This window comes from Ovis aries, chromosome 25, assembly GCF_016772045.2.
Source record: "Ovis aries strain OAR_USU_Benz2616 breed Rambouillet chromosome 25, ARS-UI_Ramb_v3.0, whole genome shotgun sequence".
Classification (NCBI taxonomy): domain Eukaryota; kingdom Metazoa; phylum Chordata; class Mammalia; order Artiodactyla; family Bovidae; genus Ovis; species Ovis aries.
This window is the reverse complement of record NC_056078.1, coordinates 42,505,444-42,523,392: the sequence shown is the minus strand read 5'-3', so window position 1 is coordinate 42,523,392 and position 17,949 is coordinate 42,505,444. Positions and strand designations below refer to the sequence as shown.

The 17,949-nt window shown below is 52.1% G+C and overlaps 1 protein-coding gene and 1 long non-coding RNA gene across 7 annotated transcripts in view; one reads left to right on the top strand and one right to left on the bottom strand.

Annotated features, from left to right (window-relative positions):
• C25H10orf71 (chromosome 25 C10orf71 homolog) overlaps positions 1-17,949 on the bottom strand; it is a 50,412-nt gene that overhangs the window by 14,524 nt on the left and 17,939 nt on the right. For 2 of the 6 annotated variants that reach the window (XM_060406379.1, XM_060406383.1), the window contains exon 1: positions 10,900-11,183. The exons of 1 other annotated variant lie outside the window; for it this stretch is intronic. The gene's annotated coding sequence lies outside the window, so the exon portion shown is untranslated. Of the gene's footprint in view, positions 1-8,210; positions 8,381-10,899; positions 11,184-13,176; positions 13,285-17,949 lie in introns of those variants that run through there. 3 more of the 6 variants (XM_042240801.2, XM_060406380.1, XM_060406382.1) reach the window with 3 other exon arrangements.
• LOC114110853 (uncharacterized) lies at positions 11,280-16,226 on the top strand. Its single transcript, XR_003587017.3, has 2 exons — positions 11,280-11,694; positions 12,032-16,226. It is a non-coding gene; the product is annotated as an uncharacterized LOC114110853 (long non-coding RNA).

Below are 17,949 nucleotides of genomic sequence, written 5' to 3'. Positions count from 1 at the left end.
GTGACGATTCGGCCGGTTGGCACGGGCTCCCTCCTGTCTGGGGAGGCGCTGGTGGCTGGTCCTGGAGAGCTGGGAGGGTTGCTCTCCGGCTGCTAGCAGGCCCTTCCCTTCTCCTTGTGTTCCTCCCGTGTTTGCACAGGAAGCTGCTGGGGTTTGCTTGGCTGCTGCGTTTGACCACTTGCCTGTAGTGTGGTTTTTGAGCTTGAGCTCTTTGGGTGGATTTAATTCCCTTAATTGAATGGTGTTTTCACTTTTCAGTGAAGGGGGAAGCCGGAAGCCAGTGGAAATGACAGGGGTTGGCTTTATTATACCCAGAAGGCCCTAACAGATAGGAATTGATTCTTCTTGGTCTTCTTTCTGGGTGGTTTTCTGAGACATTGACTTGGGGTTGCCTTGAGGAGCAGTTCAGTATAGTGAACCATGACAGTTAGCTTCTCCCAGCTTGTGAATCACAGATGCTGTACACATGGCCTCCACCACTTCACACTGGGGGGTACCCTGCTGGTCATTCTCGGGGCAAGCTCCTGACCTCTCTGTGTATTTTCCAACAGTCTTCCTGTTTCAGAGGAATGACCTTGTCTATGTCCTACGTTTTACATGGCAAAATCAACTTCCTCGGTTGGAAAGGGCTGTAGACACGTGGCGGGCGTCTACAGGGCGGCGGGCGTCTATGGGGCGGCGGGCCCACTACTGCCAGCCTGTCTTCTTTTATTCCTTACGGCTGGAAACTGAAGCTCCCTGGGAAGCTCGTCCCATACAGACTGCTGGAGCTGTATCACACCCGCCTTTGGCTCCAGGGCCCTGCAGCCTGGCCTTTGATGATTCCTCCCTAGCTAGCTCCCAATGCGATGACCGCTCTCTCCTTATAACTCCTTTGGACTTATGGAAATCAGAAACTTCAAGATCATTTGTGTTCTAATAGAGACCGACATGGACTCTCAGAAGCCACATTTGAAGCTTGTTCCCATGTCCACCCACTCAGTATTGTTCACGCCTCTGGGTTCTAGTGCCGGAGATCCAGCCCAGGCAGGGCTGACCTGCGCCCTCTCCTTGCAGAGCTGGGATGAACCGAGGGATGGCGCTAGGCTGCGCTTAGACTGCCTTTGACTGGTTTCCATTGGGCAGTGCCTCTTAACCATGAAAACTGCACCTTTGATTTGCACACAGGGCATCGCACACTTGGTTTGACCATTTGGCTCCACTGGCATGGCTCTTGGCACTCCAGGGTAGGGGATTCTGCTTGTATCCTGGCCCAGCCTGGCTTAAATAACCCCAACCTAGGGGCTAGACTGGGAAAACCAAGGGTTCTCACACGAACCCTGAGGCTTCTACGTGTTGGGAGAGGACAGGGCCTGCTTCCTCCAACCCCAGGAACATGGTTGGTTGGCCCTGGGGGCCCCAGCTGCAGTGCCAATTTGGCATGCATCCAAATCCTTCCTGAATCACGTCATGTGTACAGGGGCCTCAAAGCCCGGCAGCATGTAGAAGTCCAGGGAATCCTAGGGATGTGACTGAAGAAATCAGCTCGCCTGAGCTTGCCAGGTGCAAGGAGCTGCAGGTCACAGCCACTGTGGGTGTTCGCCTGCCCTCAGGAGACAGCTGGGGAGCAGAGACGCTTTCTCTCTGGGACTCAGCGCAGCGTGACTCCCACTTCCCGCCTTGGTCCCTGGTCCACTGTGCCTGGATGGGATGCTTCCTTAGGAACCTCTGAGCATTGCCCAGACCTGGGGCCATGTCTGGAGTTGGAGGCACAAGGAAGATTGGGTCTGACCCAACCAGTGCTCCCCACAACAGGAGGGTGCCAGTATCTGGCATCACACACCCGGGGCCATCCAGTTGCAGGAGATAACCAGAGAAGCAAGGCACAGAGGCAGGGAGAGGAGGAGAAAGACGAAGCGATGGGCTGGGTTCCAGCAACCTGCTTTTCAGTTCCGTTTCTGTTTCCTGATTGCGTGACCAGGGCGGGCAGAGCAATGTTTTGCTCTCTGGGGCAAAAGCCCTGCTTTGTAGCGCTGACTGATTTTCCATGGCTGATTTCTGCTGTGACCTGGCATCTGAGGCAGAGTTGGGACGAGGCATGAACATGGGCTTGTGGCGCCTCTGCATCCTGCAGGCTCCCCTCGGATTTGCAGTTGCTCTTATATCCTTGGGCAGGGCTCTCACTCCACAAAGGCTAACAGAAGCACTGTTTCTGATCATTCCTGATGGCCGGCATTGCTGAGGATCACTCCTTAAAGCTCCTGGTGGCCAGATGGGTTGCCTCAGTCAGTGCAGTCTTTGGACCCTCCCCTCCACCGGAAGGAGCTCAGGTCCAGCATTGGCTGGCTTTTTGGCACGGCTCCACTGAGAGCTCTCTGCAGACACTGGGGGACCAGCCTCGGTGGCCAGATGCCCCTTGGACGAGGGGTACTGGGCTCTCTTGTGAGCTCAGAGGTGCCCCAGTTTACCTTTATAGGAGTGACTATGCTGCCATCAAAGGTAAACATAGGGGCAGAAGAGACCTGGGCCCAAACAGCTCTGCCCTTGCCTCCTTTGTGCCCTCCTGGAAGAGGGGTCAGTGCTAGCCACGTGCCACTGCCAGAGGGGGCCTTAGGGGAGTTGATGGGGCCATGAAAGGCTAAGAAACGAGAAGCACCAAACTGGTAGAAATGGTTTTGATGCTCAGCCCAGTGACCCTCTGGCCTCCTTGTTAGATGCAACCCGAAGTCCAGGGGCCAGACCACTGCCAGGCCAGGGCAGGGGAGCTGCCAGAAGGGGGCATACAGCTCTTTCAGAAATACAGGGGCCACCGAAATGCTGAGCCCATCAGGCATCTGGGCCAGATCCCAGTGCTACTCTGCGCTTGCTGACTACACCCTTGGCTGACTTACAGGGAGTCTGTGAGCCCCAGGCTTCTTGTCTGTAAAATGGAGCTAATGATCTGGCCTGTGTACTAATAACAGGGCTTCTCAGCCTCTGTACCCCTGACTTCGCCAAGGCCCCTGGGGCAAGATCACTGCAGCTGAGAACTGCTTTACAGGAGAAAGGAGAAGAACATTAGTAAGGCCTTTGGGGCACCCTTTGTTAGTTCCTTCCTCCCTTCCTTCCACCTCGCCCAGGAGCATCCTGTCCTGTATTCTGGAAACGGTAGGAAGTGGCAGAAGACAGGAATAGACTAGGCTTTTCTGGGCAGCAGAAGGAGCTGGAGACCAGGGCGAGGTCCTACCCCAAAGCAGCGCCACGCTGAGCAAGTCACTCCACCTCCACCCGCGCTTGAGAAACTGGGGCAACAAAAACCAACCTCAGTTCTGCCCCAGCCCTGGTCGGGGGGTGTGTGCAGCTTCCTACGCGGGAGGGGGCTGAGGAAAGGAATGGTCATGCATTAGGCCCCGAGGCAGCCACCGCTCGAGATACTCAGGGCCACCAGACTCACCAGGCCCTGGTCCTGCCCCAGCCTGGGGGCTGCCTGCACAGAAGGCCTACTGAGCCCTGTGAGCCCCAGCCATCCTGCTGTGAACTTGACCCGCACGCGGGCCCCTGGGCAACAGGGAATGTGTGCGCAGTCTTTCTCTGCGTATGTTCCAGGGGCAGAGGTTTCCCACTCGTTTTCCCCTCAACACACAGCAAGAAATATATCTACATTACAGCATCCAATCAGCTCAGAGACATATAATTATACAAAACAAGGAAAAGTCATGAAGCAAAACTTACTTTGCTTACATGGGCCACTCTGATATTTCCATCCTATTGCATAGTAGTCTTTCATTAAAACAAACAAAACACACCTATATGCAATGTAGTATGTGATTTAAGGGCTCAGTAATGAGTTATAGTCTGTAGCGGTTTTTTTTTTTTTTTTTTTTTTTAAACTGTCCTAGACCAGAATCTGATCATTCCTGATCAGGCTCTGTTTGGGGTTGCCCTGTTTATAGTGAAGCTAGGTTCTCATTTGGATGGAGAAATAGAGATCCAAGGCCCAAACACAGTGACTGTTAGGGCCTGACCGGATCCACATTGTTAGGGAGAGGAGAAGAGCACCCGGGTGGTGGGTCCACAGCCAGGCCTTGCCTTTCTGCTTCACTGCTGCCTGCCTCGTTCCGCACAGCACCTGGCTCTAACACAGGAGCATTCATTTGTTAGACACGTGAATGAATGAGTAAAGGAAATCCCCATTTACAGAGCACCTGGCACGAGACAGGCACTTTATATACTGTTTTATTGCTTTCTATTTATTATGTAATTAGGAAGCAATTCTGAGAGGTAGAAATTACTCCTGTTTTTTTTTTTTTTTTACAGAGGAAGACCTTGAATCCAGAGACGTTTAATACTTGGTAATGCAGAGCTTGAACCTGGGGCTGCTGGAGAGGGATAGGGTCTCTGCATCCTACATTTAAAGAGGCACCTCCAGAAGCTTCGGCTTCAGGCTGAGAAACTGTGCTTGGCACCACCCCCCAACTCCTGGCTCTTACCCGCAGGGCTCCCTGGAGCTCATCTTAAGACCCGCAGTCACCCTATCCCCCGTCTTCTGTCCTGGGCATCCCTTTCCACCTGGGAGTCCAGCTTTGGCAGGCCACCCAGCAAGGCTTTCATTTCAGTAGATGGACACCTGACTGTTCACTTAAGAGCTGCAGAATCAGTTGGGCTTTGGACAAATCACTCAGTCTGAGCCTCAGCCTTGTTTTTGTGACCTGGGGCTGATGGGAAGGTACAGCCTGGCCCTTGAGGAAGCCTCTACGGGCTATGAAGTGGGTGTTATGGGGCAATTGTAACTCCACTCTGCGGAGCCTTGTCCAGAGAGGAGGCTGCTTCAGAGACTCCCAGAGGAAGAGGCACATGGATCTGCTGGGACTGGGATGTCCCTCAGGTAACCATCCCCTCTCCAGCCTCTGGGAAGAGAGCCAGGCCATATGGGAGGACACCCCTGGAAAGCAGCCCCGAGGGGAGTCCCAGGCTTGGGCAGAGAGAAGAAGTTCCAGGAAGAGCTCCCGGAACCACAAGGAGGGCAGAGAGGCACAGGGCTCCCTCACCATCTGCAGACTGCATTTCCCCGTCCGTAAATTGGTGCCACAGGGCTGGGTGGCAAAGGCAGAGAAGCAGAGCTGCTAACTGCCGTGAAGTCCACAGCCACCAGCTTTCCCAGGGGTCCTGACCACTGGCCAAGTCAGATGGGACCTGTGTCAAAGGAATCTGAGGTGCAGAAGCCAAGAAACAGAAAGGCTGAGCAACTTGCCCAAGATCACACAGCCAGGGAGCGGCAGAGCTGGGATTCAGACCCAAATCTCTGTGCCAAGCAGTTTTGCCCTCCTTGCACAGCCAAGGTCGAGAAGGTTATGGGGTGGGTGTCTCCCTCTGCCTTGGTGTCCCCACACGGTAGGAAGGGGTGGAGGTCTTTCTTGTAGCACCTCCTCTCCCCATCAGAGAACATTTGCTTTAGTAAAGCTAGAGAAGGCACCTGCTGGACACGGCGAGCATCCTGCAGGGTGCCTGCTTCCTGGCCCCTGAAGTGTCAGGAAGATACGAGTGTCCGGGCTGGGGGAGGGGTGTCCCACAGAGCCCTTTGGACTCTCTAATCCCTCCCCAACCCCATAGACACATCAGAGCCCCACTGTCCCTGGCCTTCTCCTCACTTCCTGCTGGAGGCTAGGACGTAGAAGGGAAACGGCTGGTTGGTAAGTGACAGCTGTCTTCCCTGGATGAGACCAGCTCATCCAGGGAAGGAGAGAGAACTTCTCTACTTTGGGGACACAGTCACGGAACTGACAAGCATCTCTTCTTCTTCGCAGAGTTCCTTATGAAGTGCTTAGAGCAGTGAGACAAAGAATTTGCCATCCAGGCGATCCTTCTAAAAAAATTGAACAGTGCTCTTTAGATGGACAGGATTATTTAAAACAATGACTTGAGTTGAAGTGGAAAAAGTCAATTTCTTGGAGTTCTCCTTGCTGACATCAACAAGGAATCTCTTCTCCTCTTTCGTAAGACAGTGGTCCTTGCTTCTCAGAATGCCCTGGAGGGCTTGTTAAACAGAGTTCTGGGCCCACCCCAGAGATGCTCTCTCAGGATGTTGGGGCAGGGCTAGAGCATCCAGGGACACTTGGGACCACACTTGGAGCACTGCTGCCCTAGGCCTCGAGTGACTGGAGGTTGGACCTCTTTCTGGGAGGTTGTACTGATGAGTCATATGCTCTTGGGCCGCTTGATGTGCATGGGGGTCAATGATTGGTTTGGGCTGTGTCTGCCTGGCTTTAGGCCTGGCTCTGGGCAGGCTGTGCATATGCAGGGTACAGAGATGAATCAGAAATGCTTCCTTCTCCAAGGGACAGTTGCCTGTGGGAGGAGAACAGGCAGAGATCAGTGCCATCTGCAGAGTTCAGGATGTGGGAAGAGGGTGGTCTCTCCAGGCAGTGCTTGCTTGAAGGCAGCTGGGAAGGAGCTTTGCTGCCAGTCTGTGTGCAGGCACCCAGCTGGCTTCAGCCTCAGCACCCAGCAGAGGGGAGTGGAAAGATTAGAGTCAGACTATGGCACCCCACTCCAGTACTCTTGCCTGGAAAATCCCATGGACGGAGGAGCCTGGTGGGCTGCAGTCCGTGGGGTCGCGAAGAGTCGGACACGACTGAGCGACTTCACTTTCACTTTTCACTTCCATGCATTGGAGAAGGAAATGGCAACCCACTCCAGTGTTCTTGCCTGGAGAATCCCAGGGATGGGGGAGCCTGGTGGGCTGCTGTCTATGGGGTCGCACAGAGTCGGACACGACTGAAGCGACTTAGCAGCAGCAGCAGCAGCACCAGCATGTCCCGTTTCCCAGCACTGTGCAACCTGGGGAAGCTCCCTCCACCTCTCTGAGCCTCCCTTCATTCTCTGCAGCTGTCCTCACCTCTGTGGGCGATGATGAAGGGTAGAGATGAAAAGTGTCAAGGGCCCAGAACAGACTTACACAGAGTGACGATTCAGTAATTGGAAGCTTACACCACTAGAGACCTTGGGTGTTTGGGAACAGACCTCCCTTAGGAGGAATTCCATATCTATCACTGTGGTGCTGACACCCGCCAACAGGCTTGCAGCGTGAGCTCCAGCATGTCAGGACTCTAGTAGGTGCTCGCTAAATGCCGCTTGCCACGTTTCTAACCTCCAGACGGGGGCGCTATAACATAGTGCGAAGGGCGTGGACCGAGGCCAGACCTCCTAGGGCACGGTTCTTGGCTGTGCTGGTTGTGAGTGGCCCTAGGGAAACCACAAAACCTCTTTCTGCTTCAGTTTCCTCATCTGCAAAATGAGACTAACGTAATACCCGCCTCCCAGGGCCCTTGTGAGGACCCAGTGAATCCGTGTCTGTGAGGCAGCTGACACCTGGTAATTGTCGATGTCTCATCACCATCCTCACTGTACAATCTACGCCAAGCCATGGCTGGGACACGAGGTCACGAGGACAATGCCTTTCCCCGACGCCAAAGTGAGAGAAGCAAGCCAGCGACTGCCTAGAGCCCCCAGCGCTCGCCTGTCCTTGGAACCAGCTCGCACCTTTGCCCTCTGACTGGTTCCTCTGCCTGAGCAAACCGCTTAATTCCCTCATCTGAATGCTTATTGGCTGAATGTTAAGAGCATCACTGTTTGTATGGTGGTTGTTTCCCCTGAAAACCATGCCTGCGTCTCCTAAGCTATCACTGGAACCAATCTGAAGAAACCTTGCCTGCTAGATGAGTCAGAAACAAACAAACAAACAAAAAACCAGGTCATCTATGTAAGCATTCTGCATACAGAGTAACGCAGCCAGATTCCTGTGGTGAACTTGGCGGGACGCTGTGGGCAAGGAGCAGCCCTGAGCCCGTGGGTTTAGCAAGTGGGTCTGAGTTCCTGCCCCTTAATTGCTGCTGGTGCTGCATGTGACCAGGCCGCCCCAGGCCAGGGCAAGCCCAGTGGCAGCTCTAACATGACCTGGCCATTGCAGGTGGGGCTCAGAGACACGAAACTGACCACCAGACTGGGCAGAGAGTAGAGAAAGCACTGGTTGCTCAAGTGAATCTCAGTTTCCCCTCTGCTCTTCCTTCGTCAAGCCTCAGGTAAAGGCTTTAAGATGGGACGTGGCTAAGATGAAACCCTTCTTTAAACTCAGCCTTGAAGTCCTCAGCAGCTCAAGCCCACCTGGGAAGGGGCCACTCAGGGACAGAAGGGACCCACTGAGGCCAGGGAACAGTGTCCAGGTGCAGAGGCCCAAAGGAGCCAAGGGTTCCTACCGATGCCAGGCGTAGGCATCTCCATGGGTTCAGAAGCCCTTCGCTGTGCAGTGTCTTCTCTGGGCTAGAGTTCATAGCCAAGCTGAGAATGGAGGATACGGGGACGGTTCTCTCCCTACGTCCATGGGCTGGGGTCCAGAAGGTTCCTTTCTCCTTCGATGAGAAAGAGTAGTCTGTCAAGTCCTGGGGAGAAAGCCATTTGTGGTCCATTGGCTCCTCTTGGAATCACACTTGTAGACACTCTGACAGCCGCACCTCGGAAGGGAATGCACTTCGCACCAAGCCCTCTTCAGCCCTGGGAACCGAGGGCAGCCAACAACCCACTCCATCTCAGCCTTGACATTGCTGCCACGTATTTCTCACTTGCGCTCCCCCTCCAGGAGACGTTCGGAAGGCTAGGGATGGCCTACATTGGGGGTGGCATCTCAGCAGTGCTCCACACATTCCATTTTGGGGCCTCGACCTGTGCATTTATAATGAGCTTTGTCCTCTCCTTCCCATACCCCCACTCATGTCCTGTAACCCCCGGGATCAAGTGGAAACTAAGAGGTGTTTTGGGTTTTCCCAACTGATGAAATGAGACATGAGATTGCATTACAGGGCTACAGATTGGCTGGGTCTGGTGAAATGTGATTTAAACTCTCAGATGGAGATAAAACCAAGACCACTGCAGCTTGCTGGGGAATGTCAGCACCTGTGCCTCCATCGGCTCTCTTCTCTGGAAGCCCTTTTCGTCTCTCCAGTAACCCCGGGCGGATGGAGTGAAGGCCTGAAAGCCGAGGAGGAAGATGGCCCAGGCCAGGCTCCCTGGCTGGCAGGTTTCACTTACTGAGATTTCTGGCATAGGCCGGAGGAATAGGGCTATTTCCAGATGCGGGGCTGCCCCTTTCTGTAAGGGTCTCCTGGGCTGCCTTAGGGTCAGGAGCAAAAGGAAGAAAACACCAAATCACTTGCTGGAATCCCGGGGAAAAGACATTGGGGTGGACACACTCTTCCTCAGGGGCCCCGGGGCCACCGGGCCTTTCCTCGCCTCCTCTGCACACCTTTGTATCCTGGGCTCCCAGGGGGTCCAGGTTCCTATACTGTTAGGACCCAGCGTTCCATCAGCCCCCGTCCTGCCAGCAGGCTACGGTCACTCCCACCCCAGTGAGCTTCTGGTCACCAGTGAGCAGGCACAATTGTTTCCCTCTCAAAGACCAGGGGGCAGATGCAGGCTGGACTTGGGTCACCCAGAGATGTCTATTTATAAACCATCCCGATAAGCACAATCTGCCCTGCTCAACCTAGGCCTTATTCCACTGCAAAGCTAATTCTCCCAGGGGCAAGCTGAACATTTCCTGTACCAGCCAGACTGGAAAGACGAGCCCCATGGAGGGGCAAGGAGCTCCAGAGCTAGTCATTGTTTCTGCAGGGTCCAGCTCACAGGCTGGACAAGCTGGAATGCTTACTGCTGTTTGTGTGGAAAACAGCCCATCTTAAGGCGTGGTACAACAGGGGTCAGCAAACATTTTCTGTGAAGGGCTGTGTAGTAAAGGTTTAGTTTTTTCCAGCCACACAGCCTGGGGCAGTTGTGAGCTTCAGCCAAAGACATTATGTAAATGAATGAGTATGGCTGCGTGCCAATAAAACTTTATTTATAAATCCAGGGGCCCAGCCCACAGCCTTGGTTTACCAACCACTGTAGAAAAGGGAACACAAATACTGGAAAATTAGACCTCACTTAACACAAACATTCGTTAATCTACTCTCCAGGACTCCTATATTTTGGGTTTTAAAAAATATTACTTCAAATATTGTTTGTTATAATTGGGCTAGATATGTTGAAAGAAAGGATTCATAATTCAGTCTTTTTAAAAATGGCCTTTATTTTCTAGGGCAGTTCTAGGTTCTTAGCAGAACTGAGCAACTAAGTGAAAACTACAGAGATTTCTCATATAGTTTCTCCCTCACCCCCCATGCATAGCCCTCTGCATTATCAATATATCCATGGGGGGTGTTAAAAATCCTTCTTAATAACTTCTTAAGGTTAATCACGTAAGGTCTATTTAACTTTACACACGTATTCAATGTTGTTCTTCTTAAGGATCAGTTCTCCATGAGGGAGAAAAAGATACGATGATAGCTTCAGGAAAGCCCACCTGTCTGGTTGGGGACCCCTGGGGTGGAAGAACACACAGCCTGGGGGGCTTTCCCTGCTGAAGCCACACATGCTCTCAGAGTCCATGGGCCATGAGGTCCTGATGACCAAGTGTCCTCTTTGTTACAACTAGTAGGATCCTGCCTGACCCAGCAGTGGGGGACACAAGAGAGCCAGTCTCCCACCCTAGAACCTGTAAGGTCGCACCCATTTGACAACATAGCGCCCTGGACACACCCAAGACTTGTGCCCACTCAGCCATGTGGGAGCAGCGTGTCCTGAGGGATGCACGGAAGGACCAAGTCACACCCGTCTATAGTATATCCTCTGTTTCCTCACGGTGCAGACGGCAGTCCGTCACCACGGCACATGCTGCGCACGGAGAAACTCAGCCCCGACACGGCCCTGGCCACTCACAGCGCCCTGCACAGAGCCCTGGCACAGGGTGGGCAACCTCCCAGCCCCGCCGGCCCAGAGTGCACACTGCTGCAGCCCGTGGGAGCTCGTGCCTCCCAGCCTCTGCGAGGGAACCAGACCGGCATCTGGCCCTACCTTCCACTCTCCGCAAGTCGCGCTGCTTGTTCTCCGGGCCTCCCAGGAACCGGACAGGATCCTGACTCTTCCAGCAGCCTGGCTTTGCCCAGCAGCCAAAATTTCTTCCCTTGTCAGCCAGACTGCCCAGAGACAGAGGGGAATGGATGCAAGACCCAGACCTCTTAATGTTCACAAACCTGCCCACCTGAGGAAAATCAGGGACCAGAAGCTGGCCAGACACTGGAAGCTGAGGAAGCGTACCTAAATAGAGACCCGGCCGGGGGAAACCAAATGGTGTTCTTGGTGGGGAAGAGGCAAACAGTCCCCACTGCAACACCCGCGTGGTGTCATGTAACAGTCAGATTAAACAAACAGCCTCAGCAGCTATTTTTACATCCAGATCGGCCACGGGTAATAGATAACTTGGGGAGTGAGAAATTGCTTGCCTCTTAGCCGGATCCTAACCCAGGATTCCAACTTCTATTCAGATTGATTTTTAATACTATTCTAGTGCTGAGATTCGAATAAAAATCTCCCAAGATGCAAAGGAAAACATTTGTTTAGGGAAACATTATAAACACTCCTGTGTGCCTTGGAACCAGCGCCCAGAGGCCTGCTGATGCCCCGGGGCAGAAATAGCCCGTTTCATCATCGGCTCGGAGGACCGCAGCCTGCATTCCTCGAGTAAGGAACCGTCCTGGGCTGTGCTTTTGGAGCAAAATAACATGCCTGGCTGCAGGCTGGGGGAAGGCTAGCCTGGGGTTTCAGGATGAGAGTTGCTGAAGGATGTGAAATAATCAGAGAAGAGGTAAGGTAAGTGCCCACTGCGTGAGCCTGGCCGTGGCAGATGTGGTTGTTGGCAAGGCCCAGGTGCCAGGTTAGAGCTCCCCTCCTCCTCTCTGGAGGGCAGGCCTCTCCCCAGCCCTGAGGTGGGCTTATGTCTGCCTTCCCATGGCCACTTCCTATCTTGGCCTGGGGTCACCTGTTCCCCAAACTGCCCACAGACCCTCCCCCCCCAGACCTTTTCCAACCCTCCTGCCTTTGCTCACACCATGCCAGTTCCTGGGTGTTCTATTTACCTTCCCCCAAGCTGACCCTGGGAGAGCACAAGAGTTTTAATGCAGGAATTTCTTTCTTTCTTTTTTTCAAGATCCTTTCTCATACTCCCCTTCCCTGGGGCCTGGGAAGGCAGAAGTGCCTGGTCCCAGACAGGTGTCCTGCTCTGTGGATGCCCAAAGCCTTTGGAAGGCTGTGTTGCACTGTACCTCTGAATCTATTTGTGGACTGCCCTGCCTGCCCCCGTGGATTACTCACAGCCAGCGATCTCAGTCTCAGCCCTAACTCAAGGCCCGGCACCACCTCCAGCCTCGAACCCACGAGTAGGAGGATCCCAGGGAGACAGGTCTATGCACTTCAGTTCAAACGAGTCACAAAGAACAGCTCCTCGTGGCCCTGCAGATGGAGTGGTCAAGACCTCCAACAAGCAGGACGATCCAGCCCTTCCTCCTCCTGGGAGCCTCTAAACTTATCTTTTGAGGACCTGTCTGTGGGGGTACCTGCTCACTGATCAGCACTCAGAGATGCTTTGAGGGACACCCACAGTGAACCCCTTGATTCTACCCACCCCACTTACCTCCCCTGAGTGTCAAAATCAATGCTAGCCAACCTGAAGAATCAATTTGAGAGATCAACCAGCATTAAACAAAACAAAACAATAAATGGGATTTAGAGCGCTAGCCTCCTGTATTTCCGCCAAATCACTCAGCCTCTCTGTGCCTCGATTTGCTCATCTCTGAGATGGGCAGATGGCCTGTGCTCTGTGGGGTTGAAGATCAAATAAGCTCATGTACAGATATGCTTCTATGTTACACAGCTTCTCAAATGGTAGGCATTCACTTGTTATTTTCTTCCCTGATTTTTGCCACGTCTTCAACCATCTGTACCATCGTTTACTTATCTTTCGGTAAAGAGCATTCAAATTGACTTATTTTTAAAAAAACAGAGCTTTGGGGTCAACAGCAATACCTGAAAAATCCTGGATTTGAAGCTCTAGTTTTTTAAATCCACCCCCCACCCCCACCACCGCAATTATACATTGGAACAAATATACAGCCAGTTTGTATGCTATCTGCTTTTGCCCCTAACCATTTTGTTCTGGATTTTAGGAAAAGTTGCATTTCTAAATCCCATTTTAAGGAGGAGTTTGTTTTGAGGAACGGGTAACCTGAGCTGAAACCATTCAACAGGGCCCCTTACTTTCCTCCCACTCCTCAGAACGTTTCTTCCCCAGCTTACTTTTAATTCTTCACAGATGGAGAACATGACCTCATGTCTGGTTTAGGATCCTAGAAGTGGTGAGCTTTGCTGTGTGGCAGGTGCTGATGGTGTTTGCTTGAAGTGGCTGGTTGGGAAAAGAGAACTGTAAGGATGGTTCAGGAAACATTTGGGGGCAGGGCAGTGGCTGGCAGCTCTGTCAATGACGTCAGCAGGAGGGGTCGAGAGAGAACAATAAAACGCAGTTGACCCGGCAAAAGCCTGTCCTGGGAGCAGGAGCTCTCAGAGTTTGGCCTGGGACCCCATCCAGCTAGGCTGACCACAGCTGACCACTGTAGCATCTGATTTCCCCCAGAATGTGCCTCCAGCTGCCCTGTCCCAGAGACCCCATGTCTGGCTCACTCCTGGTGGGGCACTGGTGTGGACCACCCCAGGCACAAAACACAGCCAGACGACTCAGTCCAAGCTCCACCAAGAGCTCAGGGTCTGCATGAGCCAGAGCTGGCATCTTTCCGGGGGGACGGGCCCAGGCAAAGTGGCCACTCTCTCCCAGTCCAGGAGCTGTGAGCTGCGTGGAAAGAATGTGAATGAAGACACAATTCTAAATGTAGAATCACGAACGCTATGTGAGCCGGCTCCCTGGTCATCCAGAAAAACAAGGCCTGGTTGTACACTCTGCAAGAGCATAAATAAAGCTGTCCTCAGGCGGCGTGCTCTGGCGAACACTCCTTGCGGTGACTTCACTGCCTCCGGCTCTCCACAGAACCTCTGGAGCATCGTGGGAGCTGCCTGGCAGCACGGGTGAAAATGGCCTCACTCCTGTCTGGACGTGCGTGGTGCCACTAACTAAATCTGGGGACAGATCTGCTCTGTTCTTCATCTGTACTAGTTAGAAACACTGAGACGCTGGTAAAGGAGGGCAATGCGGAATGGGTCCTTCAGGCCAGTTTCCACTTCTGGGTGTTTGAAGTTCACATCTCTGCACATAATGTGAGGCAGCTCCCTTGATCCTTCCGCTCTCGAGATGTGGTTGTGCGGAACAGCTTGTCCGAGTTTTGTTTTCCAGTGCTCAGCCTTCTTTAAGAGTTGTTTGCATACATGTCTTCAGGAAGTTGGTGCTTTCCCAAGGCTTAATAATCACATGTATAACAACAACAGAATAGTAATGCTGGTGCACACAGAAAGCCTTTGCTCCGTGGCCTGCACCGTTCTGAGCCCTTATGTAAATGGGCCCCCCGCTGTACTCTGCCTTGGGGCCCAGCACCATTTTGTTCCTTCACTGTGAATTGCTTCCTGCTGGAGAGTTAGGGAAAGATAAGACGGGGGAACCTCTATTTGCTGAGCACCCATTATGTGGCAGGCACTGTCTGATTATCTTTTCTCCCTATATGTGATGACTGTTCATGCGCCCTCTTTCCAGATGAGAACACTGAGGCTTGCAGAGGTCCTGGATGCCACATGACTAAGGTTGGCTCTGAGGACGCAGAAGAGGGTTCGTCTTCTGACCTGTCTGGACAGTAGTCCCTCGCAGGCGTCCTAGCCGCTCTAGCCAATCACTCTGTAAGTCTAAGTGCAGGGAGCACGGCTTCCTTCCATCCACCTGTTCTGCTTGCCTCCCTCTGGGGGAGAGAGTAAAGTCTGGCCAGGGCATCTCCTTGGCTACTGATTTGTTTTGTTAACTGTGGGATTCTGTACCTGAGTGTCAGCACAGTGAAAGGGTGTCCTCAGGGCGGCTGGCAGAGTGGGGTGTCCGCAGCAGGACACTTCTCATCCTCAGGGCGGCTGGCAGAGTGGGGTGTCCGCAGCAGGACACTTCTCATCCTCAGGGCGGCTGGCAGAGTGGGGTGTCCGCAGCAGGACACTTCTCATCCTCAGGGCGGCTGGCAGAGTGGGGTGTCTGCAGCAGGACACTTCTCACCTTCAGACCCTTTCTTCAGGTGGATCTCCTTACCAGGAACTCAGAGTTAGTGGCTTTGAGAAGGGATGGGGCATGATAATGGTGCCCAGCGCAGAAGGGCTGGATTTATTTGGGGGCCACTATTTGTAACGCGTGGCTGGAAAACAGGCCACTGGCCCAGGTCACTGAAGATCCTTCCTTAGAGATGCTCCCCCTGTCTGACAAACCAGGGCCAGATTGGTGGCTGTCAAAGTCAGTTGAGGGCTACATGGTCTGGGAGCTCTCTTTGAGGCCTTTCCTTTGGGACTCTTGGCTTAGGACTTCACAATGAAAGATTTAAAAGAAAAACACAGAAACTGTCCTGTGAAATGAAGTAAATCCACTCTATTAAACTACTACCAAACACCAACAAAATCAGGGTAACCAGCCGAGAGGTTAGCCACTAGGAGGGACCCGGAAACGGGCCAGGAGGCGCGTGAGGGGCCAGGAGCTGGGCTCCATCTGTGTTCCTGGAGGGCGTGCTGGTGAACTTTTTCTGTAAAAGGCTGGAGAGTATATGCTTTGGGCTGTGTGGGTCAGACCGCCTTTGTCAGCGCTCTATTCAGCCATGAAAAGCAGTTAGCGATGCTTTGTAGATGAAGAGGTGGGGCTGCATTCCAGGCAAACGTTACTTATGGACACGGAGATTTGAATTTCACGTCATTTTCACATATTGCAGAATATTCTGGCTTTGATTCTCTCTCCTCTTCAGATATAAAATCCACTCTCAGCTCACGGCCGCTACTAGACCCTGTGGGCTGTGGCCCACCAGGCTCCTTGGGCCACGGTGGGTTCTTTACCACTAGCGCCACCTGGGAAGCCCACTCTCGGCTCACAGGGCTGTGCAAAAGCAGGGGCAGATGGATTTGGGCCATGGTGTGCCAGACCTGAGCCACGCCACCCGCTTTGGTTTCCACCAACCACATGTGGCTAGTGAGTGCTTGAAACCTAGCTGGTCTGAACTGAGAAATGCTCTAAGTGTAGAATATACACTTATATTTCAAAGACTTAGTACAAAAAAACCCCGCAAAGTATCTTCTTAGTAGTACTCTGTATTGAATATTGTATTGAACCAGTGCTGAAATGGCGATACTTTGAATATTTTGGCTTTAATAGAATATACTGTTAAGCTTTAGCTGTCTTATATACTGTGTGTATTTTGATCCTCAAAACCACCCTGGGAGGAAGCCATGCCTATCTTTTCCCAGATGGAGAACAAGGTCAGAGAGGAGAAATCCCTTGCCCCAAATCATGTAATTGGTTGTAGAGCTGGTCTCAGAATCAGGTGTCCCTGTCTTCCCAGACTGCATTGTGTTCCCCTGATGCCTTAATTATTAAGATGCTGCGGAAGCAGGGCCTTCCTGGAAGAATTGCTGCTCCCTACAATACAGAGAGGTGATGGCTGGCTTTGCAGAGCAGCCTGACTGTGGGAAGGAGGATCTGGAGGCAGGGTTGGGGTGCACAGCCCCAGGGAGCCCTCTTGCTGTCCTGCACCCCTAGGCATTGCCTGCCCCCTTTTCCCCAAGCAGCAGCTGGAGAAGAAGGCTCTGGTTTCTCCTGCGTCTACTTCTGGCACAGGGGAGCACAACTGTTTGACCTCAGAGCAGAAGTGAGGTAAGGGTCACCACTTACTCTGGCTCCAGCCACACCTGCCTCCTTGCTCTGCTTTATATTTCCCATCCTATCCTGCCCCGGGGCCTTTGCAGCTGCGGACTCTGTCTGAAGTACTTCACCTCTGTCTTTACACAGTTCCTTCCTTTTCCCCATTCAAATGTCTGCTACCAGCACTGTTTACAATAGCCAGGACACGGAGGCAACCTAGATGTCCATCGGCAGACGAATGGATAAGAAAGCTGTGGAATATTACAACACAATGGAGTATTACTCAGCTGTTGAAAAGAATGCGAAATGAAACAAATGAATCTAATGTGTCAGGGGCATAATTTCACCAAGGGGAATTATTTCAAATGGTTTCAAACTACATTAGTTTGTTCTAACATTCGTAAGGAGGGTATACCCGAACATAAAATCAACTGTAAAGTAAAATCTTAAATTGTTCTCAGAAACATAGATCGATATAGATAAAGCAAATTAGGAAGTATGTTAGTGTCATGAGAAAACAAGGTCATTTTTTAGTGTTGGAGAAAAGAGCTGCTAATATAAAAGCAAAATGGTAAGTGAAACTTGGTAACATTTATTCGATATCAATATACATTATATAAAATCAAGTATGCAAAAGTATGAAATCAAGATATAGTTTCTCTTAAAAACAGAAAAGCATTTCTTAAAAGGCCTGAAAATAATAACCAACACCATAGCAATGACTCTCCTCTTTACCAACATTTCTGTCTCTGAAGATAGCTCATTAAAAATTAACAGAAAATGTGTAAGAAGAGGCTGAGACCTCTGGTCACACCAAAGGTAGGCAGGCTGAGAAAGATGGCAGATGATGTGAAAATAACTCAGGAGTCAACTGAAGAGGTTCCCACAGCAACAGATGGAACAGGTCACATTAGTGCAAATAAAGGCCTGGCTAGGTTGAAGCATTGAGCATGTTTGAACGCATGAGCTCATAATGATACTGAAAAGAAAAAAACCCCAAATCAAAACCCAGATAACTCAAACAACCCTCCATGGTCCTCTTGGAGGATGGAGGGAGCAGGTTCATCCTTCTGAAAAGTTGAAAGTCACCTGACTTTCCTGTGTGAACGACACCCAGTAGTCCAAAGAGCCAGGTGATGAGTGAGGAAGAGGGCGTTACCATTCCCTGCTCCAGGGGATCTTCCCGACCCAGGGATTGAGACCTCGTCTCTTGCATCTCCTGTACCGGCAGGCAGATCCGTTACTGCTAGTGCTAC